At 39.4% G+C, this 18357-nt stretch overlaps 1 long non-coding RNA gene across 1 annotated transcript in view; it reads left to right on the top strand.

Annotated features, from left to right (window-relative positions):
- Nucleotides 1-6250: 6250 nt before the first annotated feature.
- The window catches only part of LOC105875386 (uncharacterized), a 35495-nt gene continuing 23388 nt past the window's right edge, over nt 6251-18357 (top strand). The window contains exon 1 of the long non-coding RNA XR_012914528.1: nt 6251-6347. This is a non-coding gene — a long non-coding RNA (uncharacterized LOC105875386). The remainder of the gene's footprint in view (nt 6348-18357) is intronic.

Here is an 18357-nt window from a genome sequence, read left to right on the forward strand (position 1 = left end):
AACCAGTAAACTATCAAACAAATTTACTTTTATTCAAAGAGAAACACTTCTTTCTAATTTCTGTGCTGAAGTCTTCAGTTTTTAATATATTCTTCTTCTTTGGAGCTGTCATAAACAATATATCAAGCTAATAATAATATTAACAATTTGTTCTCCCTTCTGCCTTTCAGACATGTGGCAGATGAGTTAATCTTCAGTGGAGTATGCAAATAGAATTTCTGAATTTGGAATCCAAATGCATGTAAGAGGTAGATGTAAAAGTTAACTTCACCAACAAAATGAATGCCTGCAGAAGTATTCATATTTTGGGGTTTGTGAACTGAATCTGTACTGGTTGCGTTTAAGGAACTTTATTCAATTCAGACTTTATTCATTTACGTTTAGTGCTTAAATGTCTATTTTGACTCTGGTCTCTAAACAAAGTATTTTTAAAGACCCTTTACAATACTCTAATGGTGATCTAAGCAAATCCATAAGTTTTGCTTTTTTACTGCCAGTTGATGACAAGAGTGAGGAAGATTTTATGAAAGAAAAGTAATCTTAAATTAGTATTTTTTTCTTTATTTTCCTAACTTTCAAGGAAAAGAATCCCTTTTAGGACCTTAGTAATGATTATTCAAATTATTATTAATGCAACCTCTTTGAAAATCAAAATAGACATTTCAAAAATATTTATTAATGGATTTGCTCCCATAGTGACTAAAAGAGAAAAAAAATTCTTCTCTGCAATATTAATTATAATATTCTTTTTGGTTTAGAATTGTCAGACTATTTTAGCAGTTACTTTTACAGATAATAAGTACTTAAATAGTGATCATTCATTCTATCAGTGAAATGCAAGTAACAGAAAACAAATAAATCTTTTTTTGACTTTCCAGAGATAAAACTGGGTATGACTTAAACTTTTTATGACATTATACCAAATGTAGCCTGCAGAACCATTTTTATTGACTGTATACCTGGTGATACAGGTTGGATTCTCTGAGAAGCAAATTCTGAGATGCAGATTGAAATGTAGGGCATTTATTAAGTAGTAGTCTTGGGATCAAGTCTTGCAGAAGGGAAATAAGAAGCAGAAATAGGCAGAAGTTCAGCTATGACTTCATCCCAATAAAGGCCTTCACTGACCCCCACAGGGACCATGGAACTGGGATTCAAAATTGTTTTAAGTTTGGGTGAGAGGTATAGGACTTTTCTTTTTCTTTTTTTCCTAATTCTTTCTTTCTTTGTTTTTAATTTGATGATTATGGGATATAAATGTTTTTGGTGACATGGATCACTTGCTCTTCTTTCCAACTCATTTTCCTCACCAAGAAAGTAGTTTAAAACCATAATTTACCGTCCTTTTGCTACAGTACAGTAATTCTGGCGAATTTTTGTGCCTACAACACATCACACATATTACTATTTTTGGTGTTTTTCCTCATTGGAGCGTTCTACTCCTCAGGTCAGCACATGGTGATTTATTCCTTCTTCTTTTGTCTGATTTCATGTCCAGAAATAACAGTTCATAGAGACCTTTCTAGACATCACATACTAAAAGAACACCCAACATCTAGTCATTATTGGTTATATCACTTTTTTTTAAACATTTTCCTCTTAAAAGTGATCACCATCTGAAATTAATTTTCATTCACTTATTTGCTTGTTTACTATAATTTTCCTCATTCTAGACTACAAGGCCCCATGGGGGAAAGAACGTTTTCTGACTTATTCGTGGTGGTGTCTATAGGGTCTAGATATTGCCTACTACTTATTAATAGTAGGCACCCATTTAATTTTTGTTAAAATAGTAAAAACATTACAATCTGAGATGAAAGTTTTTCTCTTTTCCCAATTGTTTTAATCTGGTTCAGCAATGAAAGAAAAGAAAAAAAAAAACAAATAAAATGAATTTATAATACTGTGAAGAATGGAAATATTACATGAACAAAATCAGCTATCTCAATGACTAGTTAAAAATATGAAGAGGATGATTACATTTTGACAGATAACTCAGAAATGAAACTAAACTTGCATATTAAGTGTGTGCCTTGGTCAATAACTAGAAACTTGAAGGTCAATTTTCCTTTGACAGATTAGAGAAGCCTTGTAGAGATGGGATGACAACTAATTACAGTGATCGAAAGAGAAAGAAGAACAAAATGGCCCTTCAAGCCAATTTCCTTTGGTATTTTTGTCCTTGAGCAGTGATTTTAATTGATTATGGTTGCCCTGTACTACCTGTTCAGCAATTTTCCAGATCATTTCTCCCCTAACGTTGTGGTAGTGACACACGAATACAGTGTCTCCAACACCCAAACCATTTAATCAAGGCATCCAATTGGCATGTTGGAGACATACAAGGGCTACTTGATGGTAACTGCTGCACAAATTTTAGTTTTTATTTTTTTGTTTTTTTGCTCCAATCAAGTGTCTTAAAAATATATTTCTTTTTTTTCTTAACACCATTGACCTGAAGGCAAACACATCTCTTAATTTGATAATTTTTTCTCCTATTTATGAGCCTGAGTTGTAGAAATCATGATGATGCTCAATGACCTTATGTTTCTGGAGCATCTGATGTTTTCAGGTGTACAAAAGACCCAGGAAAGACCAAGGGGAATCTCTGTTCCTAAAATTTGAAGCTATGGTTCTGAAATTTTACTCAAGGTAAGTTAGTTATTAAACTTTTATTAATGTCAGCTTGAGAGTTAATGTTGTTACTTGGTGGGGTGAGGGTTGTAAGACAACATGTATCACTTAAATTCAGGTTTGTAGGAGAAAAACGAAAACCAAAATAAAAACAATAGATTTGCAGAGAAACAGAGATGAAGGACCAAGATGAGAGTAAGAGAGAAAGGGAACAACATGATGTCTAATGGGTCTGCAGTTTGGGTTCCAGTGTTTTGGGAAGCCTGGTTGTATTCTCTGCTCCTGGTTTTCACAAATCTTCATGTGTCTTATTAAAAAAAACCAAAGTTACTCTATCTTCTTTGGCCTCACAATTATAATTGTATAAGTAATGTAATAGGAATAATATTATGCACATATTATGATAGTATGCTCTTATCTTCATAAACATGATTCGCAAATAAATAAACTTTCTGGCCGGGCGCGGTGGCTCACGCCTGTAATCCTAGCTCTTGGGAGGCCGAGGCGGGCGGATTGCTCAAGGTCAGGAGTTCAAAACCAGCCTGAGCAAGAGCGAGACCCCGTCTCTACTATAAATAGAAAGAAACTAATTGGCCAACTGATATATATATAAAAAAAAATTAGCCGGGCATGGTGGCGCATGCCTGTAGTCCCAGCTACTCCGGAGGCTGAGACAGAAGGATCGCTCGAGCCCAGGAGTTTGAGGTTGCTGTGAGCTAGGCTGACGCCACGGCACTCACTCTAGCCTGGGCAACAAAGCGAGACTCTGTCTCAAAAAAAAAAATAAAAAAATAAATAAATAAATAAATAAATAAACTTTCTGCCAATTCAGTCCCAAGGAAAGGGACAATGCTACCTTGTAAAAGGGTCAAACAGGAAGTGGTTGTGGAATGATTATTCTTCCCAGACCTGGCTGACTGTGACAGAGAGTCTGCAGTTGGGAAAACATCATGATACACCTGTATCTTAATTTCTCTCTCCAGAAGTAAGTCACAGAAATGGAACGGACATTATGTTTGAATAAAAGTGAAAATCAAGGGGCCTTTGCTCTATTCACATTTGAGACTCTGAGCGGAATCTCCCTTGAGGAACGACCCTACTCTCCGTGGGCGACCTCATCGGGAAAGGCCAGCGGCGTGGAGTGTTTAGATGGAGAGGTAGCGCAGGACCACCTGTTTTACATACACCCAAGGGGTTTCGCATGTGTGGAGGTCCATGGTACCAGCTGTCAATTTGGGGAGAGAAAGGAGGTCGCTCTTACTGAAGCAGAATGGTTCTTAGATGGAGGGTGGCAGGGAGACGCGGGCAGGAAGTGCATGGGGAGCGCGGGGCCCAGGAGAGCGCGGGGCCTCGAGTGAGCGCGGCCAGGTGCGGGCGCCGCCGGGTGTCCGCGCCGCGGCCTCCAGCAGCTCCTTACCGCCAGTAGAGGAACCCCCAGTTTGTGAGCTTATTCAAAGGAAACTGTTTAAACAGAAAGCACAATGGTTAAACTAAAAGGAACTTGGTGTCATTAAGTGGCAGGGCTTCTTTTTTTTTTTCTTTGTGTCCTGTCCTACCTCTGCGGGGCTGAGGGCATCTTCCTTGCACACCTGCGGAGTGACAGTGATACGGTCCGAATTAGCTGCTTTTGCGGTGACAACAAGCAACATCCGTCACTTAATAGCAAATTGGCTTATTGTTTACTCCCGCAGCCTCGCCTAGCACCGGCCGGGCCTGGCCCTCGCCGCCGCTCCCCGCGGCCAGGCCGGGCAGCGGACGCTCGCGCCCACCAGCGCACCTGCCCGCAGCTACGGCCACACACGCACCTGCTCGCGCCCACCAGCGCACCTGCCCGCAGCTACGGCCACACACGCACCTGCTCGCGCCCACCAGCGCACCTGCCCGCAGCTACGGCCACACACGCACCTGCTCGCGCCCACCAGCGCACCTGCCCGCAGCGACGCCCCACACGCACCTGCTCGCGCCCACCAGCGCACCTGCCCGCGGTGACCACACATGCACCTGCTCTCACCCACGAGCGCACCTGCTGGCGGTGACCACCACACACGCACCTGCTCGCGCCCACTAGCGCACCTGCCCGCGGTGACGGCCGCACACGCACCTGTCCTCGGTGCCGCCACCCGCTCCATGGGGTCGCGAGGCGCCGCGAGGCACAGCCCGCCGGGTGCGCAGAAAGGACGCGGGAGCTGTCGCGCGCGCGGGCGGCGGCCCCTCCTGAGCAGGCCCTCGCCAGCGGGGACGCAACCGCCGGCGGCTGCTCCGTGCTTGCGGGCGGGACGGGAGGAAGGCCTCGGCGGACGGGCTCTCGGCACGTCCGCACGAGGGCAAGCCCTAGGGCTGAGCAGAGGTGCTGGGCTCAGTTATCCTGCGTGGCGCAGTAAGGGAAATAGAAAGGCGAGAGCGCCCTGAGGCAGAGACGCTGGGCCTCGTGCCCGTGTGGCTGGAGGACTTGCGAGTGTGCAGCGGCCGACGCCTGTGACCCTGAGGGTGGCTGCGAGGTTAGTCCTTACTGTGACCCAAACTTGTGTGAGCTCTGCCACATGGCAAAGTGCATTTTATAAATGCTTGGTTTATTTTGTTTGTTTTGAGGAAATTAAAGGGGTGAAAGCAAACATCTGTGCAGCGCTGAGGAGGATGCAGGGGGAGCGGAGAGGCAGAGGGAGAAAGAACTACGTAGATGCAGGAACACGCAGCCAGTGTAAACCCTGGAAATTCTCCCGTCTTGGCAAGGATGTTGGGTTGCCCACAGAATAAGGTATGGAGTGCTCAGAACAATTTCCTTTAAAATGCATAGGCCTGAATAACTTTAGGTGCATCTCAGTAATATTGTAATATAGTATCTCTTTCTTCGGGCCAGACTAAAATGAATGTGTGCTACTTGAATCCAAAGTAAATGTGAACAAGACAGTTTATAGACTACTTAGTAACCAAGAGAAACTGCATATATTTTCTATATTCATAACAAAAGAAGCATGAAAATTACATGAAAAAAAATTTTAAAGAGTATTTTACACATGTACATTTTTCCAGACTAATTTTGCTTTATTATCAAGGTAATGATTTTATCTATGGTCTGCCTGTACTTTGGATGAGAGGAAACTGCATGATTTCAGCTTCAAATACTCTTATTTTTTAACACAGGCCTTTAAATTCACAGTTACAAAAGTAAAAAAAAATAGTTACACAAAAGCTACTATGAGCCTAGAGAATTATGTTCCATAAGAAGAGAATAATATTCTTTAGCTAAATTCTTTCACACATGGAAGATCTTAATCCTATCTTTCAGAATTATGGCATAAAGCTTAAAGGAGGTCTTAATTTTTAAGGACATCAAGATATATTATTTAATTTTCCAGATTACTCACAATAACAAACTAAAGGTTCCTTTTTATCAAGAAGAAGAAATAAATGTGGCTGTTATGAAAATGTTCCACGGGGAGGGGAATTCCCTTAGGCGGGCTCTGCCACGTGGGGAGGCCGGAAGCGCTCACGGATGAAGCGGTCGGCCTGCCTGCCCTTCCGGTCCCGCCCACGGCGCCGGCCCCGCCAGCCCGCTCTGGTGCAGACCCACGTGCGCGGCTGCGCGCGCCCCTCTGACTCCTGGTTGTTCACCCTCTCCCTGTCCCTGCAAGCGCAGCGCGGAGGCAGGCCTGCCCCTACTCAGCTCAGGGCACCGGGCTCGCCCTGGGGAAAGCGAGGCCTGTAACGTCCGGGTAAGTGTTCTGAGTGGGCAATTTCAGTAAGTTGAATGGCGGTCAGTGGCCCTTTCTACTGCTCCCTTCCTTCATCCATTGCCGTTGCTTCTGTGTGGGGCGTCAGCTCGGGCGATGTGTGACACAGAGCGCGTGACAGCAGAGACCTCGAGCTATCTTCCTCCCACAGCCCAAACATTCCAGGGACCGCATCCACTGCCAGAATTTAACAAAGAAACCAGGTCTTACTATGTGTGACATTAGTAACGAGATTCAAACCTTTAAAGTATTGCAAAAGTAGCATGCAGATGTTGTTTTATAAAAAAATGATTCCGATTTAAATCAAATGTTACACTAAATCTTTTTATAAGCAAAGATGTTTAAGTACAATGATGTTTTAGTGAGGATGAGTAGGTCATGTGATAATGCTAACATTTGCAGATTTGAAGGAAAAATACTGAGACTTGCAAGCATTATAAAGCAAATTACCTGTTTTTATTCCTAGCTCACTATCTCTCTATTCTATATTTAATTTAAGCCAGGATTATTCTTACTTTTTCTAATTGCTTATCAGATCACCAAATTATTTCGCTGTGACAGTTTAATGAAACATGTATTGTAAGTTTGAGAAAAATTCATGGACGATGGAACAGATTCCTAAAAATCAAAAGAGTCCAAAGCATTTGATATTGTTAATAACTTTTTTCTTCTTGAATGAACTATAAAAAATTCATAAGCATTTAAGAAAGAGTACTTTATATCTTGTATTGCAATAGTTTTATGTATTTATTTTTTCATTTACTCTGCTCTATAAAGACTGTTGCTAGAGTTTTGCAATCTTGACTTCAAATAAGAAATTAAAATCTGAAATATCGATGTACCTAAATAATCGAACCAGCATTTTATATGCTTCAGTGTTTGTCTCAGAACAGTTTGAAAGCTTTTATATTTATATTATACGTATGCCTCTGTTTATATATATAGACATAATTGGATTAAGTATGGTTTGGCTTTAATCACAATGATGAAATAGGGAAAACACTGTATCTCTCTTACTAAAGCTTCTTCCCACTTTATTTTATACATACACAAATACACACACACACATAGGTACGCATGTATGTACCGAGAGCGCTACTTTTTGATTCACTGCTACTTATAATTCAGTGGTTGCTTGGTTCTGCTGTGACACCTGCTATGGCTTTTTCCTGAGGACATGAAAAAGAAAACACAAGTAATGTCTTTTCCTAATTTGTTTTAGGTTGAGGGTTAAAAAAAGAGAAACCGCTTTCCTTCCATTTCCTAGGTGCCAAATAAAAGTTCCTTTCAGTTTTTGCTTATCTACTATTTCTAGTTAAGGAGATATCTGAATTGTAAGAAACATGTGGGCGTTATCTCCTTTGTCAAGTGCGATAGAGACAGCTTGAAGAAAGCCACGTTTGATGGGCTCTGAAGGAAGGGCTTGAGAACGAAGCGGAAAAGGTCCCATCTATTCTAAAACGAGGCTGTTTACATAACTCTCACTTGGGAACAATCTCTACTGGAACCAAGAGAAAAGACAGATGGGAGTTTGGTGAAACAATTTGTTCCTTTAAAAAATTACCTAAGTTTAGATCTAGAATGAAACTCTTAAGGAAAATTGCTTTTATTCCTTTGAGAAATTTGAAGTTTGCAGATAAAAGCAGTTTTTATGTCACCTATGACATCAGCTGCTCTACTTTTTCTAGGTCATATTATATATAGAACCAGGTTATTTCTCAATTAAATATCACCTTTTGTGGGAAGCAAATAGTGAAACAAGTGAAGATAAAGTCGTTGAAAGTTTGAAGCCTAAAAGAATCATATCAATGTTGGTGATTAATACTACCTATTATGGGTGTATCTTCTTTTCTTTCATAATTTATTGAGTCATACTTTCAGAAATTATTGTTGTCTGATACACATTCTTTTTCTTATTTGTGTTTTTTTTTTTTTTTTTTTGAGACAAGGTCTCAGCTTGTCACCAGGCTGGGTGGTGATCACAGCCCAAGTCTCTGGGTCTACAGGCGTGTGCCACCGCACTAAGTTGTTTGCTTTGCAGAGACAGGGTCTCACTGTGTTGCCCAGGCTAGTCTCAAACTCCTGGTCTCAAGTCATCCTCCTGCCTCAGCCTCCAAAAATTCTGGGATTACAGGCATGAGCCACCACTCCTGGCCCCATAATCATTCTTTACAGTTGAGGGAGTAAGGTAGAAAGGATCTGGGAAACATTTTGTCTAGTATTTATTTTTCTACTTGGTTAAGATTGTCATTACATATCTCTAAAGGCATGCCTCCTCATTTGCAAAGTGAAGAAGTAGGCCAGACTGTGAATATCTCTGGGGCACTCCATTTATGACGTACTTTTTCTAAGAAGTACGTCATTTATAGATACATTGCTTTTATTAATAGTAAATTTTTTCAAATCTTTATAAAATTTAATATTCAGCAATAATTCTATACTTCTCTTCTGAGGTTGTCTAATCTTTCTCCAATGTGAAACAAAAATGATATGAATAACTTCCTATATTTATGGAGAGGTATATTAGCAAAAAACGTAACTCTGGGCAATAGCTTAATCCAGATAACTTATTTTTCTTATTTCTTATTCTGTAAGTAACAAAAGCAGTAACTTTCTTTCTGTAAAGTTTGTTTACTTAAAAATATACATTACACTCAAAATAATTAGCGGATTCCAAGTGTAAGGATTATAATGTTATGTTTTTACTACAAATTGTTCTAAATTAAATAAAAGACTAGGTCAGGAAAGGTACAGTTCTGAAATTCTTTTAATTTTTTTTACCTTTGCCTTTTTACTATGGCATTTGCATCCACATAAAGTCATTCCTTTCCCAGCCACCTCCAGCCCCAGTCCGCTACTTGAGACCAAATGAAAGTAATTAGGGCCAAATTACAACAATAATTTCAAGAGAAAATTAAATTAGCTTAAAAATGTAGTAGAGCACACTTTTTTAAATATCATGGTTGTTTGTAGAAAAGAGAATTAAAAAGAAAGAGAAAAGAGAAACTGAAATGAGAAAGAGAAACTGAAATGTAAAAAGGAAAGTAAAACAACTAAGTAAATTCCAAATAAAATTGGATCAAAACAACTTGAAAATATCACATATTCAGATTATTCTATTTGATTTTCCTAAATTCTTCATTTCTATTATTATTTACTTCATTTTTATTTTAGTAAATAGTATATTTTCTCATCATTTGATTTATTGGGAGTTATTTGTAATTAATTTTAAAATGTTGAGAGTTTGACTACTGAAGAAGTTTCATACTTTTACCACGATCTTTGTCATGTATATGGATAGAAAGCAAATTTAAAATTAAGGAGTCTTATGCTTCCACAAAATGTTGAAACAGCCTTTCCCATATTATTTTAGTTCATGGGCTCATGCAAGGCCATCTAACTAATTCTGATGCCCAATAAACCATACATATGTAAGTTGAAATTTTAGAGCTTTTAAGATTTATAAACAAATTCTTTTCTGCTTAAATAGAAGGAGCCAGTTTTCCACTGTTTAATTTTGTAGGTTGAATTCTTTTTTAAAAGCTCTTCCAAGAACATACTGGGTAATGTGATGTTGGTCAGACTGTGCAGGCTATTTGCCCTTTTATCTCATAACAGTTCTTGCAATGCCAAGTGCTGTCCAGGATCAGTTTCTCAGCATGAATAATGGAGACCATTTTAACTGTCTTCAATTCGCGGCTTGATTTGCTGATCTAATTATATCATGTCTATATTCATTATGGATTGGAAGGATTTTAGTATGTCCCCCATTGCTAGGATCAGAGGAAGGCTCACATATTCCTTCGACACAAATGATTTCTAGGCAAGACCTGGCTCTGAGAAGAGACGGTATACTCAGTGTCCATATAAAGTGATGAAACTGGTTTTGTTATATTTTATAGTACTGCACATAGTTAACTTATATATTGCGTATTTTGAGATATTATATGAGTTATGTTGGGTTTTTGCAAAAGCAGATCTTGAAACAAATGCAGATAATTTGAATGCAGATAATTTATTTAGAAGGTAATCTTAGGAAGTCAAAAGAAAAAGAGGGAAAATGGAGATGGGGCAAGAGAGAAATGCCAATAAAATGCACATTCATTCAGTTTATCACTGTCACCAACTGCAGCTTGATTCCTTGGGGGAATTTCTGAGAAACTCTGTGAAACATGCCTCTGAATTACCTTACCCAGCAATGGGAGCCTAGGACATTTATGTAGATTTCTGTCCTTGGTCAAAGATTGTTCTGGGCATATCCTGTCCATCCCTGATACTCCAGATTGTACCTGATTGCCATGAAGCAAACTCTTCTAGTGTTTCTCTTTCTGTGTCAGAAACCACAGCCTCAGCTGAACTCAGGTATATGGAAGGAACATGAGATGGGGCCTCAGAAGAACTGCTACTGCACAACATTCACACCTCTTAAATACTTTGTGGCTGGTACTCCATGAGGAGGGCTAGCTTCAATCTCTAAAAAAAATCTTAAAATATAAGGTTGGTGGAACCAGGTAACCCTGTTGCTGCAAATAATATAGAAGATACAATTGGTATTCTTTATCTTCATCCTTTATCACCTAGTCAAGATTACCTTCATCGTAGGAACATTTCTTCTGATATAGGTTGCTTGCCTGGTGGAGTGACCCGTACCTTCATCTCTGAGGGCTATAAACCATTGGTAATCTGGATTTTGTCAAATTATGGTGGCTATTATTGCATTTTTACTGTTTTTACTGGGCATGAGGGCATCAAGTGGTGCCCTAATATGTCCCTCAAGTTCCAAGACATATTTCTCCATGTTCTCATTATGAAGCAACAACACTATCTACTCATGACAGTAATTCTTTCCGGTGTCTGATGTCTACCAGCATGAAGTGCACAAAATGTTTGGTTGTGGGGCGCGGTGTCAACGCCATTACAAGATGGTGCCTGTTTCCGGCTTTGCCTAGAGCAGTAAACAAGTTCAGCGCACGCGCAATTGTCGGTTACCCTGTGGCGCAAGCATGCAAATGAAGGATCCTACTATGGACCAATGCTTTGGCGGCTCGACAGCTGAGCGGCCTATCCCAGCTTAGGGGTTGTGCTTCTAGGGTATATAGCAGCCTGCGTGCTGCCGGGCTGGGTCTTCCGCATCATGTAAGTCTAAAGGGAACCCCATTAAAGCACTGTCAGAAGAACTCCGGTTGCCGCGTCTTCCTTGCTGGCGAGGCGGGCGCGACATTTGGTGACAGGTATATCACTGGGTTTCGTGGGAAACTTGCTGTCTCTTTTAGTTGCAGCATCTCCTGCTTCTCCACTGTAGGCCACTAGCTTACTCTTAGTGCCTAATGTCGCATGGAAAAGAAAGAAAATTTCCCTAAGTGTGTTGCTGAGAGAGAAGGCAAGAGCCATTCCTACTTCTACCCTTTCTTGGTACCATGTGTTCTCACTACTGGGCAGAAAACGCCATCTAATTGTCACTGACTTAGTGTTAACGCCACATCTTGGAGGAGATTTCTACAATCTGTCAGGGTGTCTCTTCCAAGTTGTCACCTGAGGTAAACCTTTGAGTATTTATTTTAAAATTCAGGGTATGAATTTTTAGGTAATGTACTATATGACAGGAGTAGCAAATCTCATGAGTCCATGTTCACTGTTTCATCTCCTTTACTATAAATTACTTTCTTGGTCTAATGCAGTATTATTTAGTGTACCAAATTAGTAAATATTTAATGGTAATACTGGGATAAGGAAGAAAAACATTATTCTAGAATATATTTCAGTTGCAATAAGGATGAATCTTTGATCCCTTCATGATAGAAAAAATTTGATGTATACAACATGATACAAAGTGGTGATCTGCTGCTGACATTCCGCAATATCTATAACTGTAAAAGCTTTGGTAAAGGAGAGTCTGTGCTTTGTGCCCATGCATAGCCTTTGTCCCTGTCACCATGATACTGTGTTCATTGATTTAATTGTTCAAGCAATGGGATGGCCAAGGACAGAGGCCGGCTGATAGATATTTACATCTTATCTCCCTAGTTGCTCTGTATCTTCTCCACAGTTGATATTCTCTTGTGAGCACTGACACAATGCATAAAAGTCTTCATACTTCAGCTCCATTCACATTCAGGTCCCATCTATATTCCTCTTCGCCATAACTCCTTTATTGTCTTCCAATCATGTTCCTTGTAGTCTCTGAACCATCTAATGAGGCCATTCACCAGTGCCCAAGGATCTCTGTCTATTTATCTCAACCATTCTTCTTCCTTAAAAGGAGATGTTCAAGTATATTACTTAAAATTCTTACCACTTGGAAGATTTCTTTTCACTATCGTTAGGGCCACCCCTCAGGGAATCTGTGTGTAGAAGTATTAATTTCTGACTTCCATTCAGATACCAAGATAACCCATCTGTAAACTAGGCTAAGGATTTTTTTCTTTCAGTTGAATAGGGGACATCAAAAGACCATTTATATGAGCATAGTTAGAGAGAACTGAGTAACAGAGACAGGTGAAATGTCCACATAGGCTACTTCTTCATGTAACTTCTTCGTGTCTTCTGGACCTCTTTGGGTTTGCTCCCAAGTATGGTATTTCTATCACACACAGGAATTCTGCTGTACATCCAATCTTTTGCCATAACGGATGTGCCAATACCCAGCTTATTTCAATAGCTCTAGTTTCATTGTAACTTGATGTTCTGTAGTTAGGCACACAGGCTCTAGTAGGCATGAGAAGCATATCAGGATCTCCTTATATGATGAGTAGTTTTCTCCTTCAGATCTGCACTTCAACTTCTAGTGAGGCATACTAAAAAACCCTACATAACATGCTTATCTACCATGGAAATGTCTACTACCACTGGGGTTCTGAGTCATGTGGTCCCAGCATCAGAGTGCTCGTACTTCACCCTAAATCTGAGGAAGAAGCTTCTTGTGCTTAGAGTCACCCGATAAATGGCTTGAAGACGTATTAGCAAGAATGTTATACGCTGCCTCCAAAATTCAAAAAGGGCTATTGTGTACCTTTTTGTTAGTTTAGGAAGTTTGAGATGCAATAATTTTGTCTCTTGCCATATAGGGCATTTCATCTCAGGTCTAAGATCATTGGACTTCTAAAAATTCATCAGTATAGTGAAATCATCAATATAGTGGACCAGTGAGATGTTCTGTGATGAGTAAACATGATTTTTTTTTAGTGGAAAGAAAGGGAGTGAAAATAGCCCTGGAAAAGATAGTGAATATGGTTTTATTTCTTTTTACTAGTGGATAAGAACATCTTTCCTGCATAAGACTTGAAAAACCATATTTTCTAGATCAGGGTTTGTCAAGCTATGGCTTAAAGGCCAGATCTGACTCATCATCTATTTTTGTAAATAAAGTTTTATTGGTATACAGCCACATCCATTCACTTACATATTGCCTATGGCTGATTTTGTGGTACAATGACAGAGTTGAGTAATTGTGACACAGACCATATGGCCTGCAAAGCCTAAAATATTTTACTAAGTGGCCCTTTACAGAAAAAGATTGCTGATTCCAGCTCTGGATCAACAGCTGCATAAGAAGTGCCAGAAGCAGTGTTGATCTGTTCTGACAGAGATACCGTCATATATAGCACATCAGCAGCAACGTTTTAATGATAAATTATTATCATCAACATGATTCATCTATCTTTTCCAGCAGCCATACTGTCATGATGAATGGGGATATCGCGGGAACCATCACTCCTGCCACTTTTGAGATTTTGTTGGTTGCACTAACATTTTTAATTCCACCCATGACGAATCATTTTTTCTTACTTACTGTCATGGTCAGTGGCGGTAGTTTTAGAAAATTTGACTTGACTCTTCTTCACTAGCCTGAGAGGTTTTACTAGCTGATAAATATGTGCATCTCAACAATGTGCTCTGAGAACAGGGAAGCAAACAGGGTGTGGGTCCACAGACTCATAAGCCTCTCACTGAATGGGTGCAGAGGTGCAGAGGCTTTGTTTTTCACTGGCTGTCCTAAGTCCCCACGCTAACAGGAAAGCCATGATGAAATTTGCTCAGCCAAGAGTCTCTGCCCAATAGCTCTCAAAAAACTAGGTAATTCCCTTTCCTCATTGTTCTGTTACTCTGGTAAGCAGCCGAGATTGGGGACATATTTAGTATAAACACTTGTGGAAGATTTCAGTCAATTCTCCCTGCCATGGATTTCTATAAAATGTTTAAAGTGATGATTCTTGTCTCTTAATTCTCATTGAGAATTCACAATGGTATTTCCATTCTAGTTAAGTTGGTCTTCCTAAGTTTTTATCATGGCTCTCAGATGAATGTTTTCCCCACTGGGAATGTTTTTCTCCCTTCTCTCTGTTTTTCTAAATCCCACATATACATCCTCTAAAATCCAAATAAAGCACTCTTTTGCTTTAGGAAGCCTTCCCAGATGAAGCCATGTTGTGGTTATATGGTCTTTATCTAAACTCAAAGTTTTTTGGAAAGCTTTGACATCAACCTTATGACATCAACTTTATGGCTGTCTTGAGTTGTTCTTCAATTCTTGTGCTATTTAATTTTCAAGTCCTTATGCCTCAGTCAATGAATGCCATAAGCAAGCATTAAACCCCTAAGATGAGCCACTAATATTACGTATATATTTATTTAATCTTTACAAGATCACAATGAGATGTGTGATTATGTATCTCTATTACAAGGGAATAAACTTTAATAAATTAAATTATTTTCCCAATGTCACACAACTGAGTAATTCCAGAGAGCATAAGCCATTCCCAGATCTCTGTCTCTAATTATAGTGTGTTCTTTGTATATAATGACTACCATGGCTCCCCAATAGATTTTAAGTTTCTAAAAAATGGGCCCTGTCTAGTACCTTTTTATGATCCCTTGCAATTTGTTGAGTATCTTCTATTCAATAGAAATACTTTTTTTTTTTTTTTTTGCTTTTTTGAGACAGTCTCACTGTGTATCCTGGGCTAGAGTGCTGTGGCATCAGCCTAGCTCACAGCAACCTCAAACTCCTGGGCTCAAGTGCTCCTTCTGCCTCAGTTTTCCCAGTAGCTGGGACTGTAGGCACATGCCACCACACCTGGCTAATTTTTTTCTATTTTAGTAGAGATGAGGGTGTCACTCTTGCTCAGGCTGCTCTTAAAAGCCTGAGCTTAAGCAATCCTCCTGCTTTGGCTTCCCAGAGTGCTAGGATTACAGGTGTGAGCCACTGCGCCCTGCCTAGAAATACAATATATATTGTTTGTTGATGTATTCAGCACACAAATCTCCCTCCTATAATATCCACATATCTGATCAACTCTAAACTCAGTCCTATGCATTTGTTAAAGGAAACATTTCACCTAATTTATCAGAACATGGACACATAGTGCATTTTTATAAGTTTCTGTTCTGATGAACTTGGGTTTTTTTTTGAGGGGGGGAGGAACTTGATCATATAATACCTTATTATCTTCTTCATACATCATATGTCAAATATTTTATGACTTTGGTCTTCAAGCATTATTTCTAGTGCCCCATCTGAGATAGTTAATATCTTACGAGAATCAAAGGCATTGTTATGAGGGGGTTTCATATATATGACCCTTGAACAACATGAGGGTTAAGGTCGCCAACCCCCTACACAGTCAAGAAGTCTGTGTGTAACTTTTGACCTCCTTCAAATTTAACTACTGATACCCTGCTTTTGGCTGAAAGCCTTACTGATAACATAAACATTCAATTAACACATACTTTGTATGTTATGTGTATTATATAGTCAATTGTATAATAAAGTAAGATAGAGAAAACTTATTAAAATATAAGGAAGGGGAAATATATTTACTATTTATTAAGTGACAGTGCATTATCATAAAGGTTTTTGTCCTCATTGTCTTACCATGAATAGTCTGAGGAGGAGGAGGAGGGGGTTTGTTTTGCTGTCTCAACGGTGGCAGAGGAGGAGCAGGTGGAGGAGGTGGAAGGAAGGCAGGAGAGGCAGGCACACTCGGTACAACCTTGTGGGAACACATCGGTAATTCTATCTGACTTTTTTGCTTTTTCATTTCTCTAAAAATGTTTCTGTGTGGTACCAGTCCTTCTTCCACTGTTTGCTTTAATTTCAGTGTCTACATCATAGAATGGTTCATGTTGTAAGTGAAGTCAAGACAGTCTTAAATCATGGAACCCTTCTGCCAGATTCTGTAATGTCAGCTTGTTTTCTGGCACTGCTTCTTTTGCTTATTTTTCCCCATTGTCTGGCACTGGTTGGGATGTGCTCATCTCTACCAAGTTGTTTTCCATTAATTCCTCCACTGCAGTTTCTATTGGCTCTTGAATTTTTCCAAGACCCATAACTTGAAATCCTTCACCCAGCCCCCACTCTATTGCCACTTTTACAATCTTTTTCATGGTTTCCTTGATTGGCTCATTGTAAATCCTGTGAGGTCATGTACAACATATAGACACAGTTTTCTCTAGCAGGAGTTTATTGTTTTGGCTTGATGGCATTCACTGTTCTTTCTATAATGACAGTAGTGTAATCCTTCCAGACATTCATGATGTTCTGTCTATCAGGGTCTCTTTCATAGCACGGATAATCCTTTCCATAGAGGACGGTGTGCAATGAGCGTTAAAGGTCCTTATGACCCTGATCTAGAGGCTGAATTAGGGATGTTGTGTTTGGGCTCAAATAGACCATTTCAATACCTTCAGCTGTGAGCTCATGGGGTTCTGGGTGACTAGGGGCATTGTCCAGTATCAAAAGAACTTTAAAAGGCAGCCCCTTAACTGGAAAAGGTACTTCCTGACTTTAGGGACAACGCATGGGTAGAATCAATCCAGAAAAAGAATTCTTGCTATCTAGGCCTTTATGTTGTACAACCCAAATACTGCAAGCTGGTGTTTTTTTTTTCCCTTTCAAGGCTCTGGGGTTAGCAGATGTATACATAAGGACAGTCCTAATTATAAACTATAGCATTTGCACAAAAATGTAGAGTTAGCCTATTTTTTCCTGCTTTGAATCCTGGTGGTCGCTTTTCTTCCTTACTAATAAATGTCCTTTGTGGCACTTTTTATTTTTTTACAGATTAGGGCCATTTTATCTGTATTAAAAACATGCTTGGGCAGTAATTTTTTTCTTAATGTTATCTGGAAACTTATCTACTGCCTGTTGGCCAGCAGAACCTGCTTCTGTTATGATGTTTTTTGAGCCAAACCTCATTCTAAAATTATCAAACTATCCTTTGCTGGCATTAAATTTTACAGCTTTATATTCTTCACATTCCTTTTGCTTTAAGTTGTCATATAATGACTTTGCTTTTTCTTGAATCACATTAGATTCTACAGGTATGCCTGTCTTATAGCAATCTTGCATCCCCACAAAAGCACTATTTTCAATATGAGATAAAAAGGTGTTTTGCAAGAAGTGAAAGGTTTTCACAAAGCTGCCATAGCTGGAGAGACAGCTTCAGAAATTTTTTCTTTCTTTCTTTTTTTTTTTATAATAGTCCTTATGCTAGATTAATTTATCTTGAAATGGCAGGCAACCAGTTTCAGGGCTCAATCTATGGTACATATCAAGCAATTCAATTTTGTTTGTAATGTCATGATTGGCAATTCACATGGGTCCCATAGTGTTATTCAAGGTGTACAGTATTACACTGAACATGATTAAACAAATGTGAGAACCATAAGAAATCACTTTTTACTGCAATACACAATTTACCAAAGAGAGGAACAGTTCATAGGGAGATGATTAGTGTCACGTGGCATTTTAAATGAGTGTTCGCAACACTTGAGCTCACTCTGCAATAACACGAGGCGACTGTGAAATTATTATAGGAGTACAGTATGTATTAAGTTAATTTTATGCAGTTGTGATTTAATGCTGCATCTTCATGTTTGTTTACATTTCTCTGGACTGTAAATGGCACCATATATGATCTGTAAGTGCTTGTGTAAGTTGTGATAAATCTTAACTTTTTATAATTGATTTGTGTATATTTTGTTGTAGCAAATA

The sequence above is a fragment of the Microcebus murinus genome, chromosome 23 (genome assembly GCF_040939455.1).
Source record: "Microcebus murinus isolate Inina chromosome 23, M.murinus_Inina_mat1.0, whole genome shotgun sequence".
Lineage (NCBI taxonomy): Eukaryota > Metazoa > Chordata > Mammalia > Primates > Cheirogaleidae > Microcebus > Microcebus murinus.